Genomic DNA, 15,436 nt, shown 5'->3' with positions numbered 1-15,436 from the left:
GCTCAGGTGTAACTAACAGTAGGGCAGACACACACACGCGCGCACACACACACACACCAGGAATCAATGTAATCAGTGCTTGGTCTCCGCTCTGGTCAGACCCCTAGGATAAGGACAGCTGTAGAATTCAGTCCTCTTTTTGTCTGGATCTGGGGGTTGGAGGGGACCTTGCTCCTGCCCCACTGCCCCTCCCCCATGCACACACACACATGCACACACTCACTCCGAACTCACCAGGTCTGTGCTTGCTGCCCCTTCCCTCCCACCAACTGTGCTGAGCAAGGCCTGGAGGTCCCTCCTGAGGCTAATGAAGCAAGGGATGCTGTGGCGAGAGTAGCCCCGGTCATCCACGGTCTGCTGAATAGTGTGTGTTTATCCCCACCCACTCCTTAGACTCCTGCTTTCATACAGAGGCTTTACATCATCAAAATAGTACAAGTGTTAAAAAACAAATTAACAAAGAAAAATGCTCGTCAGATTGTTAAGCAGTGTGATATGTGCTCACAGTATTTACCTGTACCTCATCAGGAGTAAATCCTCGAGGCTGCTTCCTAATCATTTATGACAAATGGATGTTACTCAAATTGCAAACTGTGGCAAATTAAGATATGTGCATGTGACAATCAATACATATTCAAGTTTCTTAATGGTCTCTGCAAGACTAAAAAAGCCAGTAAACATGTGATAACTCATTGCTTAAAATATTTTTTATATATGGGAATCCCTAAATTTATAAAGATGGATAATGGATTCAGATACACTAGCAAAGCATTTCAGCAGTTTTGTTTTCTGTGCCTGTTGGTGAGAGGTGTCCCCTTGGGACAGGGCACTAGAGTAAGCTGGTGGCTTAGATGATGCACTACAATCTAAGTGTAATCCTAGGGCCTCAGTTTCCATGTCTTAGTTACTGTGCAAATTACTGTGAAGATGGGCTGGAGAGATGGCCCAGAGGATCCCAGTTCAATTCCCAGCACCCACATGGCAGCTCGTAAGTGATTGTAAATCCAGATCCAGGGTGATCTGACACCTTCACACCATTGCACATAAAATAAAGTTAAATACATCATAAAAAAATGACAGTGAAGAGACATGGCCAAGTAAGCTTATAAAACCACCAAACCAACATGTGTCTTAACTGGGGGCTTTCTTGGCTGGGCAGTGGTGACACACACCTTTGATCTTAGCACTTGGAAAACAGAGGCAGATGAACCTCTGTGAATTTGAGGCCAGCTCTGGTCTACAGAGATAATTCCAGGACAGCTAGGACTACACAGTGAAATCCTATCTCAAAGGAAAAAAACAAAACAAACAGAAAACCAAAGCAACAACCCTAAAGCTCACCCCAGTGACACACCTTCTTCAACAAAGCCAGACCTCTTAATCCTTCCTAACCAGTTCACAAACTGGGCACTAGACATTCAGATGTATGAGCTATGGGACCTTCTTATTCAAACCACCACATTCCCCACGGGTATGCACGCTGTATATGGGAGGTTTGCTTGCCTGTTTAATCCTTGTGTGTTATAGTTTTGGTTGTGAGCCTAACCTTTAACGGCTGAGCTATCTCTCCCCAGCCTGATATTTGTGTATTTCAAGAGCAACCCCAGAAATCAGGTGGGGCTGGACTCAGAGCTTTTCTGTTCTGAACGCCAAGGTCTTTGACCCGCGTCTCCTGCCTCTCTTTTCTGGGTTTCTGCTATGCCAGAGTTCACGCCAAAGCCCAGTCACTTGTGAGAGTAGACAGTGCGTGAATGGTCCTTGTACAGAAGGGTGGGGGCCAGCTGGGGCAGGTTTCAGAGACCTCTGGCAGTTCTCACAGAGATATGGCCACTTCCCAAATTCCACCCAGTCCGAGGCTGTGAGATTAAGTCTGCCAAAGGGGGCGGTAGGTAAAACAGGTAGGTACCAGTCGGGTAGGGAGGAATGAAGGTGACTTAAAGGCCCACCTACCCCTTTCCATTTCTTCACCCAGACTCTGAGCTACTTCTGGCACACACTTACAGCCAGGTGCCTTAGCATCTCATGGACAATTCCCATTTGTCTGCCCCTAACCTGAACTACCAGGTCCTTCCATCAAAGAAGCCTCCTGTCATGGAATTCTAGCACCAGCCCAAATGCACACAGTATGGCCTCCAGGCCCTTACTAACCCCATCTACCCACTGTTACCATGTGTTTTAAATCTTCCTTCCCAGGCCCACCAATCTGCCATCCCTAGACCTGATGGGAGAGTCAGCCCATCCACCCAAGAGCAGCCTGAACAAAACAGGAGGGCCTAGCATGACACCCCACCAGACAGAGGGCGGAGACCCAGGAGGACCGTGGGGAAGACAGCAGGCCACTGTTCTAGGACACGTGTCTTGGGTTGACCAAACTCTGCCGCAGGACAGGGTGGCACAGTGTAGGGGGTGAGCAACAGAGGCTCAGCCTTTTCGCTAGCTCCAGCGCCACGGGGAGCGGTCACCAGAAGTCCAACAAGGCTGAGCCGAGAAGAGTCAACCCGCAGGGATGCCAAATCCCAGCGCTCCGGCCGAACGGTGGGCGGGCCACACAAAGAGGAAACCTGCTGAGGGCGGGGCCCGTGTCCAGGAAGCGTGGAGGTCCCGAGGGGGAGGGGCCGGTCCTGGCGAACGTACTCAGGTGTTTGCGGGTGAAACTCCCTGGTGCTCCTTGCTGGGCTTGAGTCCAGATATGACTGCCAGGCCAGGCCTTCTCGCCGAGGCGTCCCAGCAGCTGAGCACGTGCGGCTCTGGGTGGAAGGTTCGTCCCGCGGGTCTTAAGGTCTTGAGGCCTCAGTCGCCGCAGGCAGCGTCACTGTGCTGGGGCGGCGCCAGGTTTGCTCTGCGCGGTACCGGCTGGTCTCAAGCTCTTCGGCTGCAGCAGGTTAGCATTCTATGAGTTTCTCCTTGATTCGTTTTTTGTTTTGTTTTGTTTGCTTGTTTGTTTTGCGCTATGGATGGGCTTTGCGTTATCATAAACTAATTGACAAGTTTTTGTATCGAGCATATATATTTATTTACTGTTTTTTTTTTCTTCGAGTTTCTCTGTGTAACCTTGGCTGTCCTGGAACTCTCTCTCTCTCTCTCTCTCTCTCTCCCTCTCCCTCTCCCTCTCCTCTCTCTCTCGCTCTCTCTCGCTCTGTAGACCAGACTGACCTCGAATTCAGAGGTCCGCCTGCTTCTGTGTCCCAAGTGCTGGGTTTAAAGGCGTGCGCCACCACCCCCGGGCCTTTAATTTTTAAAAGTTGAAGTAGGATTACAACGCTAACTTGTAGTTCAGTGCTGGGAGGCTTTGCCTAACATGCGTTCTAACCTAACCCTAGAACCCCCTGCGTTTTGACAAAGAAAAAAATGGTGTACATTGAATAAAACAGTTCTAAAAGTCCAAGAACCAAACAGCTGCCTCTGGTTTGGATGCTTCAGACAAGGGACTCTTAGATTCTCAGGCCTTGTGGGTTAGGAGTCTACATAAAAACTACGTCAACGCCACTTGAAGGCTGCGTCAGCCCTGCGCGTCTGTAGGACTGAATAGTGCTCACACTGTTCACGGTCTCGTGTGGGTGGACATTTGGGTCAGTCCCACCGTGGGGCTCTAACCAGCTGTGATGGCTAGTGCTAATTATCCACTTGAGAGCCTAGAATCACCAGGAAGGCTAACTTCTGGAGAAGCCTGTGGCAAATTATCTTGATTATGTTAACGGAGGATGCGCCCACTGTGGGTGGTGCTATTCTCTAGGCAGGGGGTCTTGGACTGTAGTAAGAGTGGAGACAGTCTGCCTAGCACTACTACGGAGCATTTATCTATTGCTCTTTTCTGGCTGTACTGTGATCAATGGCTTCAAATGCCTGTCACTGTGACATTCCTGCCATCATAGACTGGAATCGGAACTGTGGGTCTAAAAAGCCGGATTTCCCTTAGACGCTCTTACCAGGCTATGCAATTGCAGCAACAGAAAAACCTAAGGCACCAGCTTTGCCACGAACTGCTAAGTACAGGTATTTGTGACAGTTGTTTCCATTTATTCTGGGTATCACCTGGGTGGCAGCTGCAAATATAGGGTTTCCATTCAGCTTCTTATGCAACAGTTTCCTTTTGGTAGGGGCAGAATCTCTGTAGCTCAGGCTGCCCTGAGTAGCTAAGGATAAACTTGAACTTCTGACCCCTCTGCCTCCGTCCACCTCCCAAGTGTGAGTGCTGGGATTTCAGGTGTGTACTTCCACGCCCTGTTTGTGTGTGCTGGCTCTACCAACTGAACTACATTCTCTAAATTCTCAGCCCTCCCTTGATCTTTCTAAAATGGTGACTAGGCCAGGCGGCGGTGGTGCACGCCTTTAATCCCAGCACTCGGGAGGCAGAGGCAGGTGGATCTCTGTGAGTTTGAGGCCAGCCTGGTCTACAAGAGCTAGTTCCAGGACAGGCCTGAAAACTACAGAGAAACCCTGTCTCAAACAAACAAACAAAAACAAAAACAAAATAATGACTAAGTATATGTTCCATGAAACTGTCATTTTTAACTAGCTTTTCTGTGTCACTTGTTTGGGTGCTTTTTAGCTACTCACTCCTTTTAAAGAAACTATTGCATTTATCTGCTTTTTGTGTGTGTGGGTATGTGCCTGTACCTCGGCACAGAGGGCTCCTTGCAGGAATTGGTTCTGTCCTTCTAAGATATGAATGAGTTTTGGGAACTGAATTCAGATCTTTGGGCTTTCTGAGACATTTGATGCCATGCCCCAGCCTTCTTTCTTGATTTCTTTCTTTCTTCCTTTCTTTCTTTTTTTTTTTTTTCCGAGACAGGGTTTCTCTGTGGCTTTGGAGCCTGTCCTGGAACTTGCTCTGTAGACCAGGCTGGTCTCGAACTCACAGAGATCTGCCTGCCTCTGCCTCCCGAGTGCTGGGATTAAAGGTATGCGCCACCACCGCCCGGCCTTTCTTGGTTTCTTATGTCTTCCTTCTTTCTCATGTCTGGATTTTGTCTTGCCATTGTTACGTTGCGTTTTTCTCATGGAAAGAGTCGTTTGGAGGCTGCTAGCTCAACAGTCCCAGTCCTTGTCTTTGAATGGAGAGTTTAATCTTCGTAGTTATTGCCGAGAAAGGATTTCTGCCATACGCCGGGTATTTTCTGTACAGTACAGTTTGTTTGCATTTCCTGAACCACCGTCTTGTGATTACATGTTTTTTTTCATAGTGAAAAAAAAAAGTTCTTTTCTCATTTCTTTCTGTATACAGCCTGTCACTGTCTTCCTTGAGGCGACCATAAAGATTTTGTTTTCCTCTTTGAGACAGTGACTGTCGCACGATGCGGTCCAGGCTGGCATCTAACAGAGTCCTCCTACCTCGGCTTGCTGAGTGCTGGGATTACAGGTGTGATCGGTCTGATAAGCTGGAGCAGGGTTAACTGAAGGTGCAGTACTCTGGATTTAAAGCAGTTGATGTCACTCCCTTCAAGCCTCAGCCCCTGCGTAGCTCCTCCCATGTGTTTTGGTTATCGATATCACAAACTTCTATCTTCAGCCTTTGTGAGCTCCCAAATATAAACCAACTTAGTGCATCAATCTCTTAAGTTACGTAGGAAGCAAAATTTGGAGTCAAAACAAATGACATTTTTTTAAATTAATTAAATAAAAAAAATACCAATCCAAATTTTCACTCCCTCCCCAGCTACTGCTTTTGTTTTGAAAGCATTAGTTTCCTAAATCATGAGTGTAACCCAACATGGAACCACAAACCTTCTCTTGACACTTGCAAGCTTTGAGGAGATGGGAAACCCCTAAGTAATTGCCTCTCGGAGTCTGTTGTCTAGTTGGGGAAGTGGATTCCTGGAGCCTTCCCCTCTGCTGTCACCAAGAATTTCTCTTGCTTTATTTAGGTGGTTACTGTGATGGACTTGGTGTCTCACGGCTGGACTCTGGTGCTGTGTCCACAAGTCATTGTCAAGCTCAGGCTCGGGTCACCGGCATGTCATCCCGTGGCATTGTCTGTGCTTTTACAGTGTTTTGGTTTATTTATTAATTTTTTTTAACATTCCTTTTTGATCTTATGGATATGACTGTTTTGCCTACATGTATGTCTGTATCACATGAGGTACAGAATGTATTGCATGTATGTCTGTATCTACATGTATGTCTGTATCACATGAGGTGCCCATGGATTCATCAGATCCCCTGGAACTGGAGTTTTGGATGTTTGGGAGCCACCACATGGGTTCTGGGAATCGAACCAAGGTCCTCTGGAAGAGCACCCAGTGCCTAACTACTGAGCTATTTTTCCCCCAGCCCATTTGTTTTTATTTAAAAGTAGATTCAAGAATTTATATTTAGGGGCTGGAGAGATGGCTCAGTGGTTAAGAGCATTGCCTGCTCTTCCAAAGGTCCTGAGTTCAATTCCCGGCAACCACATGGTGGCTCACAACCATCTGTAAAGAGATCTGGTGTCCTCTTCTGGCCTGCAGACATGCACACAGACAGAATATTGTATACTAAATAAATAAATAAGTAAATAAATATTTAAAAAAAAGAATTTATATTTAGTGGGGGAATGGGGTGGGGGGTGTGGCACAAGCCTTTAATCCCAGCACTTGGGAGGCAAAGGCAGGTGGATCTCTGTGAGTCGGAGGTGCTGGGATTAAAGGCGTGTGCCACCCCCGCCCCGCCCACCTCCCCCACCCCTGCCCCTTTGGGCACCTCGCCGCCGCCGAGGTGGCCACAGCTTTAGTCATTCTGACGTCAGTCCTCCAACTTTGCTCTTCAGAACCCTGTTGGCTATTCTTGGTTTTTCGTTTCCCTGTATACTTTTTGGGGGGGGGGTGTTGAGGAGAAGGTACTCATTGTGTAGTTCTGGCTGGCCTGGAAATACAGAAATCCACTCGCCTCTGCCCCTAGGATTAGGCCTGAGCTACCACACCCAGGCTTATCAATTTTAGAGGTGGGGTCTGGATCAAACCCAGAGCTTCGCACCTGCGAGGCAAGTATTCTATCAACTGACCGACCACTCCCCTACACCTCCATCACCAATTTACAATAGTCATAAAATCTTTTCAGAATCTTGATTTTTACGTCAGCTTTGAAAGATGACATCATGACGGTATTGAGTTTGACTCTCTCCTTTCCTCTCCACATATTCTATTTTGATTTATTTATTGATTGGTTGATTGAATTGAGACAGGTCCTCACTTTGTAACCCAGTTCAGCATTCAGCTTTAGTCTTCTTTTTGCCTTTGTCATTTTTGGCTTTCTTTTATGTGTTTGGATGTTTGCCTGCATGTGTGTCTGTGCAGTGTGTGCACGCCTGGTGTCTAAGGAAGAGGGTGTCAAGTCCCCTAGAAAGAACGTTCTGAACTGCTATGTGGGTGCTGGAAATGGACTCCCAGTCCTCTGGGAGAGCAGCCAGTGCTCTAACAAGCGGAGCCATCTCTCCAGTCCTCACTTTTGTTGTTGTTTTGTTTTGTTTTTCAAGACAGGGTTTCTCTGTGTAGCCCTGGCTGTCCTGGAACTCTAGGCTGGCCTGGAACTCAAAGAGATCCGCCTGCCTCTGCCTCCCAAATGCTGGGATTGAAGGGTGTGCACCACCAGTGCCCAGCTTTATTTTATTTCTAAATCTTGTCTCAGTTCTCCTGTTCTAGGAAACATGACAAAGCAGGCTGGAGTGGTGTTTTCAGAGAGCCAGGTTTGGCTCCGATGGTTCCCTCCACCGATGCCCTGTGTGCAGCTTCACTGGCTTCTGCTCCAGCCTTTCGCAGTCTTTTCTGCTGGCTTTGGATTGGTCCGCTCTTCTTTTCCTAGTTTCCTAGGTTGGAAAGTCAGGCTATTGAGTCTATGGCCGTTTGTTGTGTGTCTTAGAGGCTGGACACTTCCCTCTCAGCATGCCTTTTGCTGCATCCTGCAAATTCTGATGTTTGTAAAAACAAATTGGCTATTTTTAAAAATATTTGATTACTTTTATTTGTTATTTTGAGGCAGTGCCTGTGGAGGCTAGAAGAGGGTGACAGATCCCCTGCAGCCGGAGTTACAGGTGGTTATGAGATGCCTGATACGGGTGCTAGGTTCCAAACTCGAATCAAGTTTTCTCGTAGCACAAAATCTATTTGGTCTTAATAATAAAAACCTGTAGTTAGATGTCGAGGGTGAAAGCAAAAAGATCAGAGAAGCAGAGCAGCCAGCCACTAGAGAGTTTCTCTCTCTCCCTCCCTCTCTCTCTCTCTCTCTCCCTCTCTCTCTCCCTCTCTCTCTCTCTCTCCCTCTCTGTCTCTCTCTCCCTCCCTCTCTCTCTCTCCCTCTCTCTCTCTCTCCCTCCCTCCCTCTCTCTCCCTCTCCCTCTCCCTCTCTCTCTCTCTCTCTCTTTCCCTCTCTCCCTCTCTCTCTCTCTCCCTCCCTCCCTCCCTCCCCCTCTCTCCAGCCATATCACTTCCTGTCTCCACCTCCCTAGTGCTGGGATTAAAGGCCTGAGATCCCAAGTGCTGGTGTCAAAGGTGTGAGCTCTGTGTCTCTTTTATACTGGTTAAATCCGGGTGGCCTTGAACTCCTATCTTCCTGCTGCTTCCTTCCTAGTGCTGGGATTGAAGGTGTGTGCCACCACTGCCTGTCCTTTGTGGTTAACTAGTGATTAGGTCTGCACTCTGGTCTCCAGGAAAGCTTCATTTGATAGAGCACAAACAAGATATCTCCACACTTTCTCTCAAGCCCTTGACAGTTGTTTTATTCTCTGTAAATTAAAATTATTTAAAGGGCCGATGAGATGAGTCAGCAGGGAGAGGCGCTTGCCACTAAGACTTAAGACCTGAGTCTGATTCCCCAGGACCCACGTGGTAAGAGAGAACTGACTCTCAAAGCTGTCCTCTGGCCTCCATACACGAGCGTGCGCTCTCTCTCTCTCTCTCTCTCTCTCTCTCTCTCTCTCTCTCTCTCTCTCTCACACACACACACACACACACCACACACACAGAGAGAGAAAATAAATGAATAAAAATAAATGTAATTTAAAAAAAGTTTTAAGTTAAAACTTTTAAGCCAGGTGGTGGTGGCGCACACCTTTAATCCCAGCACTCAGAAGTCAGAGGTAGGAGGATCCCTGTGAGTTCCAGGTCCGTCTGGTCTACAAAGGAGTTCTAGAACAGCCAGGGCTATACAGAGAAACCCCATCTTGAAGAAATAAAGCAAAAACTTTAGGGGCTGGAGAGGTAGCTCAGCTGTTAAGGGCTGCCCTTCCAGAAGACCTGGATTCAGCTCCCAGCACCCACATAGCAGCTCACAACTGTCTGTAACTCCAGTTCCAGGGGATCCAGCACTGTCACACAGACATATGCAGGCAAAACACCAATGCACATAAAATTAAAAAATAAATTAATTCAACAACTTTTAGCTAGTGTGGTAACATACACCTTTTAATCCCAGCATGAGAGAGGCAGGTAGATCGCTCTGAATGTGCAGCCAGGTCAACTTGGTATACATAGTTTCAGGCCAGCCAGGGCTATATAGTTAGACCCTGCCCGCTCCCCCCCCCCCAAAAAAAAAGAAAAAAAAAAGTCAAATGTTTCATCTTTGACCCTTGTGTTATTTAGAAGAGTTTTGGGACTTCTCTGTCTTTCTGTTACTACTTTAATCCGTTGTGGTCTAAGAACAGACCTGGCATGAGTCCCTTGAAATCTGTTAGGGTCGGAATGTGCTTTCCCACGTGTTCCACGTAAGCCTGAGAAGTTGTTCTGCTGCTGAAGCAATCTGTGAAGTCAGCTGCATCCAGATGTTGGTGCTACTCACACCATGATGTCATTACCGGCTGTCATTTATTCTCTTCCTCCCCCTCCCTCTCCTTTCCTTCCTTCCGGCCTCAGACTCCTGATGTGACTGTGGATCGCCCGAATTCGATCTTTCTGCCTCTACCTCCAAACACTGGGACTATGGAGGAGCCCTGCCACGCCCATTGGAACCATTTCTGATGGTGCTGAAGTCTGATTGTGATGCTAGGCCTGTCAGTGTCTCCTAACACATGTGCGCTCTCTCTTGCAATCTCTTCTCTCTCTCTCTCTCTCTCTCTCTCTCTTTCTCTCTCTCTAATATATAGGTATATTTTTTATCTTGAGGCACTGTCTCATACTATTGCCTAGGCTGGCCTCAAAGTCGCAATGTCCTACTGCCTCTACCTCCAGAGCTGAGCGTACCCATATGAGCCACCATTCTTGGCTTTGTTTAGATGATGGGGTCTTCTTATATTGACCAGACTGGCCCTAAACCTGAGGACTGGAATTACAGGTTGCCCTGCAAAGTCTAGATCAGTTGTAGTCTTACGGCATTTATGGGCTCGGTGTCCTTTGTGCTTCCCCGTGTTTGGTCTGGTGTCTTAATTTTACTTCGAAGGAAAGGCAGTAGCTTCTGGGCAAGGGGGCCTGGCTAGCAGCTGTGACCTCCATGCTCCAGAACAATTCCTAGGAACCAGGCATCTGAGCCTGAGAACTCCGTGAAATACGCCAAAGCCTCCCAGGCAATGACCAACATGCTTCGTGTGTGCCTTTGAGGTGGAGGGCATAGGAGGAGAGAATGGAAGACTGGAGAACGAGACCACAAAGGCTAAACAAAGAGTTTGTTTATATTCTTCTTCATGTTTTCTTGGAGTGGGGGTTGAGACAAGATCTTGCTATGAAACCCTGGTTGGGATCTTCCTCCTCCGGCCTCCTGGGTGTGGATGAAGACTGTGGGTGTGGTGTGTGCCCTTACACTTGGTTGCTCTTCCTTTCTTTATGCAGATCTGTGTTTTCTTTTTTTCTAAGTCTTAAATTTTCTTTCTTTCTTTCTTTTTTTTTTTTTTTGTTCATTTGTTTTCCATGAGAGGGATTCACTGTGTAACAGCCCTGAGTGTCCTGGAACTTAGTATGCAGACCAGGTTGGCCTTGAACTCACAGAAAGCTGCTTGCCTCTGACTCTGAGTGTTGGGATTAAAGGTGTATGCCTGACTCTTAAATTTTCTTATTGTTATTTATATATGTCTGTACAGGTGTATGCCAAGTGTACTGTTTCCTGCCTTGGAACTCACGACATAGCCCAGGGTGGCCTTAGTCTCCCAAATGCTGGGATCACAGTCATAAACTACCATATATATGGTAGATTTTAAATATGTCTCTCTCTATATAGTCAGCCATTTGGGTGTTCTTTTTTTTCCACGATACTTATTGATTTCTACATTTTTCTTTGCTCCCCTCTCTGCCTCTCCCCTCCCCCTTCAACCCTCCCTCAAGGTCCCCATGCTCCCAATTTACTCAGGAGATCTTGTCTTTTTATACTTTCTACTTCCCATGTAGATTAGATCTATGTAAGTCTCTTTTAGTGTCCATATTGTTGTCTAAATTCTCTGGGATTGTGGTTTGTAGGCTGGCTTTCCTTGCTTTATGTTTAAAAACCACCTATGAGTGAGTACATGTGATAATTGTCTTTCTGCATCTGGGTTACCTCACTCAAAATAATGTTTTCTAGTTCCATCCATTTTTCTGCAAAATTCAAGCTGTCATTATTTTTTCTGCTGTTAGTACTCCATTGTGTAAATGTACCACATTTTTTTTTAATCCATTCTTCGATCGAGGGGCATTTAGGTTGTTTCCAGGTTCTGGCTATGACAAACAAAGCTGCTATGAACATAGTTGAGCATATGTCCTTGTGTTACGATTGAGCATCCTTTGGATATATACCCAAAAGTGGTATTATTAGGTCTTGAGGAAGGTTGTTTCCTACTTTTCTGAGAAATCGCCACACTGGCATCCAAAGGGGCTGTACCAGCTTGCATTCCCACCAGCAATGCAGAAGTGTTCCCTTTTCTCCACAACCTCTCCAGCATAAGTTGTCAGCAGTGTTTTTGATCTTGGCCATTCTTACAGGTGTCAGATGGAATCTCAGAGTTGTTTTGATTTGCATTTTTCTGATGACTAAGGATGTTGAACATTTCCTTAAGTGTCTTTCAGCCATTTTAGATTCCTCTGTTGAGAGTTCTCTGTTTAGGTCTGTACTCCATTTTTTTTATTGGATTATGTGATCTTTTGGTGTCCAATTTCTTGAGTTCTTTGTATATTTTGGAGATCAGACCTCTGTCTGCTGTGGGGTTAGTGAAGATCTTTTCCCATTCTGTCAGCTGTCGTTTTGTCTTGTTGACCGTGTCCTTTGCTTTACAGAAGATTTTCAGTTTCTCTCAGTGTCTGTGCTGCTGGGGTTATATTTAGGAAGTGGTTCCCTGTGCCGATGTGTTCAAGTGTACTTCCCACTTTCTCTTCTATAAGGTTCAGTATGGCTGGCTTTATGTTGAGGTCTTTGATCCATTTGGACTTGAGTTTTGTGCATGGTGATAGATATGGGTCTATTTTCATTCTTCTACATGTAGATATCCAGTTATTCCAGCACCACTTGTTAAATATGCTTTCTTTTTTCCATTTCATATTTTTGGCTTCTTTATCAAATATCAGGTGTTCAAAGATGTGTGAATTGATATCTGGGTCTTCTATTCGGTTCCATTGGTCCTCCTGTCTGTTCTTATGCCAGTACCAGGCTGTTTTCAGTACTGTACCTCTGTAGTAGAGTTTGAAGTCAGGGATTGTGATGCCTCCAGAAGTTCTTTTATTGCCCAAGATTGTTTTGGCTATCCTGGGTTTTTTTGCTTTTCCAAATGAAGTTGAGTACTGTTCTTTCAAGGTCTTTGAAGAATTTTGCTGGGATTTTGATAGGCAAAAGATTTATTTATTTATTATGTATACAACATTCCTTCCATGTATGCTTGCATGCCAGAAGAGGGCACCAGATCTCATTATAGATAGCTGTGAGCCACCATGTGGTTGCTGGGAATTGAACTCAGGACCTCTGGAAGAGCAGTCAGTGCTCTTAGCCACTGAGCCATCTCTCCAGCCCAGGGTATTCTTTATGTCTTCTGTTTCTTTCACAAGTTGTATATTTCAAATAGCCTAAAGACTGTTAGATTTGCTGCCTCCAACACTGTTGTTGAGGCATAGGCATCTGTAGGGTCTTGCCAGGCAAATGAACTTTGGTTTGTTTTTGTCTGCTTGGTAACTTTTCCTTGTATCCAGGATTATAAGACTTGCTTAACATCTGTGGAGACTTACTTTGCTTCATCAGGCTGTGGTCTTGCCAGTTCCTACTGTCTATACTTTCCTCTCTCCCACCCACCCATCGTCTTAAGGTCAGTTTGGCTGCTTCTCAAGGCACCAGAGCCAATGCGGTATATGATAGAATAGATGACATGAACCTCATTACTGGGGATGGAAACCAGGCAAATGGTACGCTGAAAAGCTCTATTTCCAGACCTCAGCTCAGTTCTCATACTCAAGCTCAATCTGGATCAGAGACCGTATCTGTGCTTGCGCAGGTTGGGCCCTCTTAAAGAACAAGTGAGCTGTGACCTTTGGCTCTTCTGGGACTCCCTTTTTGCCCTCTTGGTGAGACATAGATTTGGAACGGCTGTAAATGCTGTTGGTACCAGTCCTGTGGGCCCCATAGCAAAAAGCATTGTGTAGTTGCCCTGGTATTGAGGACTTCTGAATTGGGCCATTCTCCCTCAGACTGTTCCCTTGTGACTTCCTTGCTAAGCTACTGGGCTGCTTAGGAGGATGGTACATGTTCATGTTCCTCAATCACCCAGATTCCCTTCATTCCAGAGTCACAATGTTGTGCCATTTCAATCCTTTTAGATTTGCTGAGACTGACTTCTGGCCTATTACTTGTTCTTCTTGGAGCATAACCCACATACAATAGACAGCAAGCAGTTTGCCACTGCTGGGTGCACGCTGTATGGATACCAAAAGACATCATTGGTTTGTGATGACTTCCTGCCTGTCTGATCCATATGGAAGTGGGGGGGATGCTAACATTTCCCCAAAAAGAGCTGATCTGTTAGCAGTTAAGACAATTTTTCATTGACCCAGAAATGTCCTCTATTCCTCAATTTCAGGGGATAGTTTTCCAGTCATGCTTGGCACACTCTGGGAGGCCAGCCAGCTGCCTCTAACCTTCATGCCTCTGCTGTCTAGTCCTGGCTGTTGGTCCTTCCTGTGGCTGCAGTGGTCTCTCCTGCTGCTCTCTTACACTTTAACACTATGTCTATTTAAATTTATTGAGTTTAATTTTTTAAACCAAATTTGGGCAACTTCTGACCATTCTTTATTCCTTCCTCCTTCAAGGACTCCCCCTTCAGGCATTGCACACTGGCCCTGGATCTGCAGAAGCGAAGTTTTATTTTCCTTCAGTCTTTTTCTCTCTTAAATTTGATTGTCTCAACAAGCTGCTTCCCAGAACACTAGCTTCCAACTCAAATTCAACCCCTTCATCATTTATCAGAATGTCCATTCTCTAAAGCCACTTGTTCTGGCGAGTGAGACACCATTTTTGTATCGCCAGCCATGTTATAATTCTTTAGACATGTTTTCTTTCATTAACACATACTTCTAAGTTGGTTTTTAGTCTTTGTCTAGTAAGATCAGTTTCTCATCCCTAGGGTTTTCTCCAGTGGCTCTGACAGGTTATAATGCTACTTTAGACTTCATTTGCTATTTGCATGAGCAGTTTGCATGCATGAGATCAATCTCAGGTGGAGATAAGAAAACGTTCTCAGAAGCTTTCTGGGCATGCATGCACACAGGCCCTCCCCCAGGAGTGTGTCTGTTAAAGTTTTCAGGGTGCCCATGGCACACCTTTCTCCATGTATTGGCTCATGTGTTACTGAGGTGTTTCTGACCAAGGCTGTGGGAAGAAGAGGGAATTCCTTTTAATTCCTTTGAAGTCCAGTAATGACAAACCAGTAACAGTTGCTTTTTCAGGGAGCTGTCAGGTAGGCCAGATGGTCATAGGCTCTAAGTAGGGACCCCTCCCGGCTGCAGGAGATTCTCAAGGCACCAGAGCCAGTGGGGTGAGACAGACCAGCTGACACAGACGTCATTATTCTCACATCTCAGTCACTTTCTTGCATGAGCAGACCATGTATTTCGTAAGCCTGTGTAGTAGTTTCTGCAGTACTGGAATAGCAAGTCTCAACAGTGTCTGTTGACTATCTGAAGGAGCAGAATCTTGGAGGTACTTTGCTGTTTTGAAATCTTAACAATTTCCTATCAAACTAATATTCCCTACTTTATCTCCTCAGAGGATTATGACCTATAAACCACCGCTTTGCATTTGTTCTCATGTTTTGGGACTTTTTTGGAAAGTAAATTGCACTGAATTACTTTGTGGTAGGGTGTTTGTGACTTATCATTTCTGGTGCCTTATGAAAATGGAGATATGGCTCCTATTTGCAATTTTCTCCTAAATTTATTTGTGAAATATAAATAAGAGGTGCAGAATCAACCCCAGTTCAAGGACCAGAACATCACCAGCTCCGGGACACAAAGCTCACTTCGGTTTTAGATTTTACACAAATCCAATTGTTTTGTATACAGGTGTTATTTTATGGCTTTCAATTGCTCTA

The sequence above is a fragment of the Microtus oregoni genome, unplaced genomic scaffold, assembly GCF_018167655.1.
Source record: "Microtus oregoni isolate MIOR12 unplaced genomic scaffold, Mior012 000004F_ref0000308, whole genome shotgun sequence".
Classification (NCBI taxonomy): domain Eukaryota; kingdom Metazoa; phylum Chordata; class Mammalia; order Rodentia; family Cricetidae; genus Microtus; species Microtus oregoni.
The sequence above is the reverse complement of the archived record's forward strand: the minus strand, read 5'-3'. Positions refer to the sequence as shown.